The 9,787-nt window shown below is 36.6% G+C and overlaps 1 pseudogene; it reads right to left on the bottom strand.

Annotated features, from left to right (window-relative positions):
• Positions 1-7,367: 7,367 nt before the first annotated feature.
• LOC127204650 (eukaryotic initiation factor 4A-I-like) lies at positions 7,368-8,471 on the bottom strand (annotated as a pseudogene).
• Between the last annotated feature and the right edge of the window lie 1,316 nt (positions 8,472-9,787).

Here is a 9,787-nt window from a genome sequence, read left to right as displayed (position 1 = left end):
TTCTCTTTCCATCTCTTAAGGAAGCACTCAGGTTTCATTCTTTATCGTGATCCTAAACAAAATAATGTAACCATATTTTTCATATTTAACCTTCAATTGAGGAACACTGGGGTTGTTCTTGGTTTCTGATATCATTAATACAGCCTCAACGAACATGATTGAGCATGTTCCTTGTGGTAGGAAATGGCATCCTTTGGGTACATACCCAAGAGTGATATAGCTGGGTTGTGAGAATGATTCCCAGCTTTCAGAGAAATTGTCATATTGCTTTCCTTAGTCGCTGTAGAAGTTTGCACTCCTGGTAACAATGGATGAGTCTTTCTCTTATTCCACATTTTCACCAGCATGAGGTGTCACCTGTGTTAGTGATCTTAGCCTCTCTGATAGGTGTAAGGTGGAATCTCAAAGTAGTTTTTATTACATTTCCCTGATGGCTAACGATGTTGAACATCTTTTTAAGTGTTTCTCAGCTATGTGAGTTTCCACTAATGAGAATTCTTTGTTTAGATCTGTACACTGTTGTTAAATTGGATTATTTGTTTTTCTTTTGATATCTAGTTTCTTGAATTCTTAAATATTTTGGGTATTAGTCCTCTATCAAATGTGGGGTTGTTAAAAATATTTCCTCATTCTGTAGGATGCTGCTTTGTCCAATTGAAGGTGTCCTTTGTCTTGTAGAAGCTTTTCAGTTTCATGCCATCCCATATATTAATTATTGGTTTTCTGTTCAGAAAGTTGTCTCCTGTGCCAATGCATTCAGGAGGATTATATTTGCTGGTTTTTGTAAATTGAATCATCCCTGCATCTCTGAGACGAATCTTCCTTGATCATCGTAGAGGATGTTTTCGATGTGTTCTTGAATTTGATTTCCAAATATTTTCTTAAGTATTTTTGAACCTATTTAATATGGGAATTTTGTCTTAATTCTCCCATTTTGTTGGACCTTTATGTGGGCTAAGTATCAGGGTAACTATAAGCTCATAAAAAATTGGGTAATGTTCCTTCTCTTTCTATTTTATCTAATAATTTGAGGACTATTATCATTAACTCTTCTTTGAACATTCTATTAGCATTAAGAGCCAAAATTGTCTGGCTGGCTCTGGGCTTTTTTCTGTGTGTGTGGTTTTATGACTTTTAATGATTACATCTATTTCATTAGGAGTTATATATCTATTTACATTCTTTATCTGATCTTGGTTTAACTTTGGTAATTGGTACCTATTGACAAAATTATCCATTTCATTTAAAATTTCCAATTTGGTGGAGTACGGGCTTTAAAGTACGTCCTATGGCTCTCTAGAGTTTCTCTATGTCTGTTATGTCACTCTTTTCATTTTTTATTTTGTTAATTTGGATATTCTCTCTGTATTTTTTAATTAATTTTAATAAAAATTTGTCTATCTTGTTAATTTTCCCAAGGAACCAGCTGTTTCATTGATTCTTCTATTTTATTGATTTCAGTTCTCAGTTTGGTAATTTTTTGCTGTCTGCTCCTCTTGTGATTACTTCCTTTTGTTTTAGAGCTTTCAAGGTGTGTTCTTAAGTTGCTGGTATGAAATCTCTCCATCTTTTTAAATGTAGGTACTTAGCCCTATGAACTCTCCTCTTAGTGCTGTTTTTTATTGTAGCCAGTAAATTTGACTATGTGGTGTGTTCATTTTTATTGAATTCTAAAAGCTTTTAATCTATTAATTTCATTTATTTCTGTCTTAACCCATTTTAATTCAGTAGTGAGTTGTTTGTTTGCATGATTTTGTAAGCTTTCCGTTGTTTCTGTTTTGTTGATATCTAGCTTTAATCCACAATCTGATAGGATGCAGGTACTCACTTCAATACTTCAGTTTATGTTAATTACTTGCTTTGTATCTGAGTATTTGGTCAATTTTGGATAAAATTTCATGAGTTACTGAGAAGAAAGTATATTCTACTGTGTATGGGTGAAATGTTCTGAAATATCTGTATGTGCATTTGGTTTATAACATCTATTAGTTCCAGTATTTCCTTGTTAAGTGTTGTGGGTTTTTTCCCCCTGGATGGCTGTCAATTGGTTAGAATGGGATATTGATGTCTCCTTCAATCAGTGTTTGGGGTAGATATGTGATTTCAGCTGTAATAGCATTTCTTTGACAAACTTGTATACTCTTTGGACATAAATGTTATGAAGTGAAATATCTTCTTGGTGGGTTTTTTTTTTTTGAGGGGATTGTAGTATCATTGCCTATCTCTTTTGATTAGTGTTGGTTTGAAGTCTATTTTGATGAATATCAAAATGGCTACACCTGCTTACTTCTTAGCTCCATTTCCTTAGAATATTTTTTTCAAGCCCTGTGCTGTATGATAATGTTTATTCTTGATGTTGAGGTATGTTTCTTGGATGCAGAAGGATGGGTCTTGTTTTTATACACATTCTGTTAGTCTGTATCTTTTTATTGGGGAATTGGGACCATTAATATTGAGAAGTAACAATATCCAATGATTGTTCTTGTTATCTTGTAGTAGTAGTAGTAGTTGTTGTTGTTGTTGGTGTGTGTGTGTGTGTGTGTGTGTGTGTGTGTGTGTGTTTTCCCCTTCTTTTGATTTTGCTGGTGGTTGTGACTTTTAAAATGAAATTAACTTTCAAAAATTCATAGGCACTATTGTTTTAGACATACTGAAGAAATATAGCATGTTTAGATGGAGGAGGAAAAAATTAGTAAAACTTGAGGATATAACCTTGGATCTAAACATTTCACTGGCAATAAGCATGTTTAGAAATTGGATCATCTGCCAGATACTTTCCATGATTAATGAGCGATATCCTGTAGGGAATAATTTCACATAGGGCAGAGCCAGGAGCCATATAGATATTTTCCTCGGTTTGAACTTTAACCAAAGAACTTCCTATCACTGCCTTACTATGCCTAAGAACTCCCACTGAGTAGTGAAACTCATAAAATGTTGTGCTCTCTTTCTCTCATGTTAAACAGAAATATTTACAGTATTTATCCTATACTTATCCCTTTGTAATTTATTATGTCTCTGTGTGTAGACATCTAATCTCTTTAGTTATGTAAATCTATGGCTAAGAATTCTACTTAAGCATCTTTATCCTAGGGGCCTCATTTACACATAAGCTTTATCTATACGCTTCTGAACACATATTCAAGAATGTAAAATATATGGTTCTCACTTCATGCTTTCTCTTATGATCTTCTTGGATTGTTCACTACGTGGAAAGCTAAGTCCTGTCCCATGGAGAGCCCTATGTGGTGTGAGATCATGCAGGCAATAATAGTTGTGAACACTATCCTAAAACCACAGTCAAGATAATGGCCAGAGCTTCAGTGTCAGCTGAAGACTTAATTTAAGAGATTTTTTGCGAAAGAGTTCTATACAACTGATGCATCCCAGCCCTGGGATACTGAGTGAGCCAGGTCACCCATCACTAAGTTTACAAATCAATTTATCAACATGTCAGTAGATGACTAGTATGGCTACCAATGCCAATTGCTTAAATGATTAAGTGTAAACATATTTCTTTTACTAAATTTAAGAAAATCACTTTCCTTTTCTTGGAATGGAGTGATGTTAAGGGGCCTTGCCAAGTTGCACTGAAAATCATGATTTTCAGAAATGAAAGGGGATTATACCAACTATCACATCCTTAGAGGAAGTTAGATATTAGCATACCTTGATGATGCTGTTCTCGGTCCAGGAGTGTTGTATGTATCAAAGACCTTCAGTGTTTTAATAAGAGTACAGTGAAAAAGGATCAGTAGAAGGACTTAAAGGCTGAATTAGAAGAGATGACTGGGCATTGGTGTGTTAAACAAATACACCATACAGCATCAGTTGGGCTTGTCAACCTCATAATTCCTGGAACTAGGAGAGCCATTCCCACTCATTATGTTGTACATGAAACACTCAATGATGTTTGCTGTATTTCTCTTTAACTCAAATAACTGGCTAGTGGACAGTTATCCAGACACTATTTTCCAAATTCCCTTCTTTCTTTGCTTTTTGCTTCTTTCACGTATTTAAGTGCCTGATACTTTATATTTTTACACACTATATTCTGAGATTATAATAGCTATTAATACTCCCTTCAGTAGCTGGAGAAGAGAAAAATAAAGGCTTTCCTTTGAACAGAGAAGTCATTGTTTTGTTATAATTATTTTGCTCAAACCCAATAATGCTCTAGAGTCACCACTTTTGTGAGTAAGGTGCTGCTTTTACCTAGTATAGCCAAAGAAGGATATTTATGTATGTACAGTATTGATCCCTGAAGACCAGTTTTTACTCAGTGGTTCATGATCACTTTCTTGTTCGTGGCCTGAAGGGTATGTTCTAATGGTCTGTGCTCCTGCTCAGGATCCTTCTAAAGATGTAGGAGTTTGTTGGCACAAGATTGGAGCCTTGGAGGATGGCAGATATCTTGGCTTCTGTTTCTTTATAGTGACCATAAGCACCTGTCACTGAAAAACAGATGCTTCATGTTAGACAGTGAAAGACTGGCTCCCAGTTTTCCACAGAGAAATTATTAGGTACAACCTCCAATCTGGTCCTGAGGCTTTAAAGTTTAAGCTACAAAAGCGCTCTCCTAAAACCAGATTCAGTTAGTTTGCTTTAGTTTCCATCAGTGGAAAACTACTCACAAAGACAAGACATTCATTACACAAGAGCACTAACCCTGTAGTGTATGAAAGTTTGACTAAAATAAGACAGAAAGACTGTGCTTCCAGTGACAAGAAAAATGCATATCAGGAATGAAGAAGCACAGAAGGGCATCTATGCCCTCTTGATTCAAATACATATGGCAAGTAACATATGCAAGGCAAATATTTTGAAAATGTCTCACCCCTTCCTCCTGCAATTGTGTACATACAACTCAAAGTTTAGCCACCATCGGAAGTCTGTGAAAATGTCAGCCAAGCCAATATGCAGCTTTGACTGGCCAAAGGAAGAGATTTAAATGTATATCTCCTTAAAGACATGGGTAGTAAGGAATAAACACACACAGCAAATCTTAAGACGTGTACACAACCGAATTAAGACAAGTATCATTATTTTCTGTTGTCAGCATGTAAATCATAGCCAAACTTTATACTGAACGTTGGCAATCCTCAAAAGCCTTAGGTAATATCACAGAAAGTTGTTAATGATGCAGTTTCTGTTATGCCATAGATTACCAAATATGCAGTTGCACAGCTCATATACTTCACAGCTACTTGCTCTTAAGGAACTGTTCTCAAAATACATGTTGCTGTGATCATCATCTAGAAAGCTGGAAAACTTTAGTATAATTTTTGCAGATTAGTATTTTTGTTTTCAAAGATGTTTTGCAAGTTTTAGCAAAATCTGCCAATTTTGTATGATTTTAAGGTTGTTGCAATCTTGTGTTAAGGACAGAGTAATTCTATCTCTTCATTTCTTTGCTGCCACTTATGAGCCAAGAAGAAAATTATATGTAATAGCGTGTTTATTTAGCTAAAAATGTCTCTTCATATGCCTTTATGTATTAAAAATGAGGATTGAATAATGATTGTCAAAAAATTTATCATTAACAAATCAAATCATTCATATTTTAAATGACAACACTAATAGAGCTTATTATCTTATATGAAGAATAAAACATTTAGTTCTCTAGTGGCTGGCTATGTAATAAAAATAAAAATATTCAGGACAAATCTGATCTTATAAATGGTTAACTATAATAGCATGTGTAAATGGAACACTAGGGTGGTATGGATGGTACCATTTTAAGCTTCAGACAATTTCAGAAATAATATATGATTTTGTGAGCTAAATATTTCAATTTCATTTTTGTACCAAACAAATGAGAAAAGTAGAAATCATTTGGAATATATGTTACATGGTTTGTTTAGGGAATTTCTATATATCTAGGCATGGTATTTGTATCTATTTCCAAAGAAATTTCTGTAGCCAACACATGGAGAAAGCATGCTTTTTGTATATGGAGTATCTGCATTTATAAGTGAGTCAATTGACAGTGTTTCTGAAAATCAAAAGGTATCTCTGCCTGTCTCTAAGAAAAAAGAAAAAGCAAACCATCCTGCTTTGTCACAAATATATTCCTCTTGAAATAGGCATCAAATCTGCTAATGCTAATATTTCTTGTGATGCTAATAAATTATGGAACAAAGTCTAGAGCCTGTTTCAGTGCATTCTGGTTGTTTGTTTCCCTTTCCTCTCAGGCAACCCACATATAGTGTATCTTCCTCACCCAATGCTATTGAAACTCAGTGAAAGGCCTGACCTGAGAGGGAATGGCACCAGATTAATGTGTCAGTAATTGCTCATCACTAGCTGACATGAAAATAAATGGACTGACCGTGCTTGTCAGTTGAGCCTCCAGCTAAAGAAGCACTTGGGGAAACTTATTAAAACAGGATGACACATGCAGGCATTCAGCTATGTCAAACTAGGAATGAACAAAAAAGACATAGATTATCTCTGGGTCTATACAAAATGCTTTCTGTTCATACCACTTTCACTGTAATGGGTTTAAGCCATATTTCCTTCTATCTGAGAAGGTTTAGACTAATGATACTCACAGTTTGTACATATCAATAATATTCTTGTCACACTGACCTTAAGTTTGTAATTATTATGACTCCTTAAGACAATATTTCCCTGAGGAAGTGCATCACTGGAAGAAGAGGTATATTTTTTTCCAAACAAAGGCACAACACAGCCTCCAATGAATATTTACGTTGAGCATTTTTGAGTTCACTATCCTTATTTGTTCATCCCTCCTTTCCTTTGTTTCCTACATTGCCTCTTATGTGCTAGAGAAGTGCTTTACCATAGAGCTTCATCCCCAACCTCTCTATGTGTATTTTGCCCACATCATCCTTGTATCATCATAGTTAACGTATGTTACGTTAATGTAGAATAGTAATTTTTCTTAAAAAAAAAAAAAACTTTACCTTCCTAATGGCTTTGTGCTTTGTGTAGAGATGACACAAGATAAATGAAGTTCTAGCTCAACAAGAAGTTTTCATGATTCCCCAGAATTGGAGGAAAATAGTGAAAAGGAAAACTGATAGTTTTCTTTTTTTTTTTTTTTCATGGTTCCTTCTTTTTACCTCAAAAAGTGACATTTATTCAAAAATAGAGGGAAACAAACAAACAAACAACAACAACAAAAAACCCCAAGATGTCCATCTCTTGGCTCCTGTCCCTCCCCCCATCAAGCTGTTCCTCAACCCCCCAGGACTGAACTCTGGCTAGGGTCAGGTAGCAGAACAGCCCCTCAAATGAGGTCACCAACATTGAGGGACATCTCTTCAATGGAGGTGTTGTAGAATTTCTCAATGTCTCAAAGAGTTCTTGTCTTCTTCTGTCACCATGTTAATAGCCACACCCTATGGCCAAACTGACCATCTCAAACAATTCTGTGGATGTAGTTCTTCCTGTTGGTGGGAAGGTCATAATTGACTTAGAAGACCTGTTGCACATCAATGCCTCTGACCAACAGGCCAGTGGTAATCAATACTATGCTAGAACCAGATCTGAACTCCCTCGTGATCACATCTCATTCCTTTTGGTTCACATCTCCATGCATGGCAGAAACAGTGAAATCCGAGGCATGCATCTCCTCAGTCAGCCAGTCCACCTTCCTTCTCATATTAATAAAGATTACTGCCTGGGTGATACTCAGTGTTTCATACAAGTCACACACTGTATCAAGTTTTCACTTCTCTCACTCCACGTTGATGTAGAATTGGCAGATACCCTCCAGGGTCAACTCCTCCTTCTTGACAAGAATCTGAATGGGGTCTCTCATGAACTTCTTGGTCACCTCAACGACATCAGAAGGCATTGTAGCAGACAGCAAAACTACCTGTGTGTTGCTATTAAGCTTTTGGGATACATTATAGACTGGGTCCTTGAACCCATGGCTTAATATTTCATCTGCTTCATCCAGCACCAAATGTCTTGATTGATGTATGTAGCGGCAGGTATCTCTGGTTATGCATATTAAGCACCTGGCCATGGGTGGCCACAGTAATATCAGGAGCTTCCATTTGCAGCTTCTGCACCTCAGCACACATGGTGGTTGTCCCAATACAGGCATAATAAGAGGCACATGTAGTCTTCTAATGCCATAATGACCTTTTGTATCTTCTGAGCCAATTCATGAGTGTGTGAGGGAACCAAAGCCTGAGAGGCCTTCAGATCTAACTTACTCTGCTGCAGAATTGATATGGAAAATGTAGCTGTTTTCCCAATCCCAGAATGGGCTTGAGCAATAACATCATAACCCTTGATACAAGGAAAAATAGCTAGCTGCTGGATGGCAGAGGACTTCTCAAAACCATAGGCATAAATATGACGGAGGAGGGATTCTGAGAGATTCATGTCATCCAATTATTCACAGACTCTTTCCAGTTACTCTCAGTGATGCCTTCAGGCTCCATCTCATTGGGACCATTGTCTCCGGATCAAGAATCCTGACTTACAGACATGATCCTTAGAATTTCAATAGTTTTCTTATACAGAGATACCTTCTATCAAAATTGGAGAGTAAGAGTTTGTGTGACAAATTAGGTAATACATGCAGAAGCATGCGGTACCTAGGGGAGGCATGACTAGATATATAGACCAGGATCCAAGGAGATCAAGACATAAAGTTACATGATTTTTTAGACACATGGCCAAACATAGTTTTAATTTGACTTGAATGTTATTATTGAGTAGACTTTATACAAACAACTCCAGATAAAGAATGTCTAAGAGACGATGGTGGACGAGGAAGTTGGGAGAGGCTAACAGCACAGCAGGATCTCACTACAAACCTGTGGTCTTTTAATCTTTAGCAGTGTTGGTGTCCTGGTACTCTTGCATACAACAGTGGAGAAGCCAAGTGTCCCTGTGGTTTCATCACTAGTTCTTTGCAACCTTAGGTAATGAAGTCGTTAGGGTAGCATTTGCCTTAGTGTAATAAAAAAGGAAAGCAATGATATTTTCAGCCATTATATGTGGAGGCAAGTAGTCATTTATACATTGGAAATAGGAACAATTTAATTATTTTTTTATATGCTCACATTTACATTTTCATCTACAGTCTTCAGAAATGTGTTACAATATTTATTATATTGGTATTCTGCCTAGTTAATCAATTATTTTTCACTCAGCATATTTATTTACTTATCGATTGATTGACTGATTGAAGCATGGGCATGCTAAGACAGCTCCAGGAAGGGGTTCTCTCCTTCCACTATGCCAGTAGCAGAGACTGAACTCAGGCCATGAGGCCTTGGTAACAACCTGAGCTGTCTCACAGGAGCATACATATTTACTGTTTACCTAGTATGTATCAGATTTTGTTTCAAATGTTAGGAATAAATAGAAAGCAAGAAATGTACCTTTGGGTCAAGGGAAGTCATCAAACCAGATGTGTAATGAAGGCCAGGACATCAAATGACCTATCTTATTTCCTATACCCAGAGGTAGATGCAGGTAACTTGCATCTATTCTATGTATTCTTTGTGATTTTGCTCAGTATTTCACAATGTATTGGGTTCCTATCTCCAAGGAAGGCAGCATCATCAGGTATTGGAAGGACTGTGGTCTAAAATAGCTCTAATGACCCAAGAGCTAGAGGTCCAGAATTAGATTTTTTTCCCCACAACCATCCATGCCTTCACCTTTGGTCTCTTTTAAAACAAGTAGCCTTGGAGAGTCGGGTATGATTTTCACATGTACTCTGGTGCCTCATATTTGACCATGTCCCCTGGAGGGAGAGACCTGGTGGCACTCAGAGGAAGGATAGCAGGTTACC

This window comes from Acomys russatus, chromosome 20 (genome assembly GCF_903995435.1).
Source record: "Acomys russatus chromosome 20, mAcoRus1.1, whole genome shotgun sequence".
Classification (NCBI taxonomy): Eukaryota; Metazoa; Chordata; class Mammalia; order Rodentia; family Muridae; genus Acomys; species Acomys russatus.
Note: the sequence above shows the minus strand (reverse complement) of the source record. Positions and strands in the feature narration are given on the sequence as shown.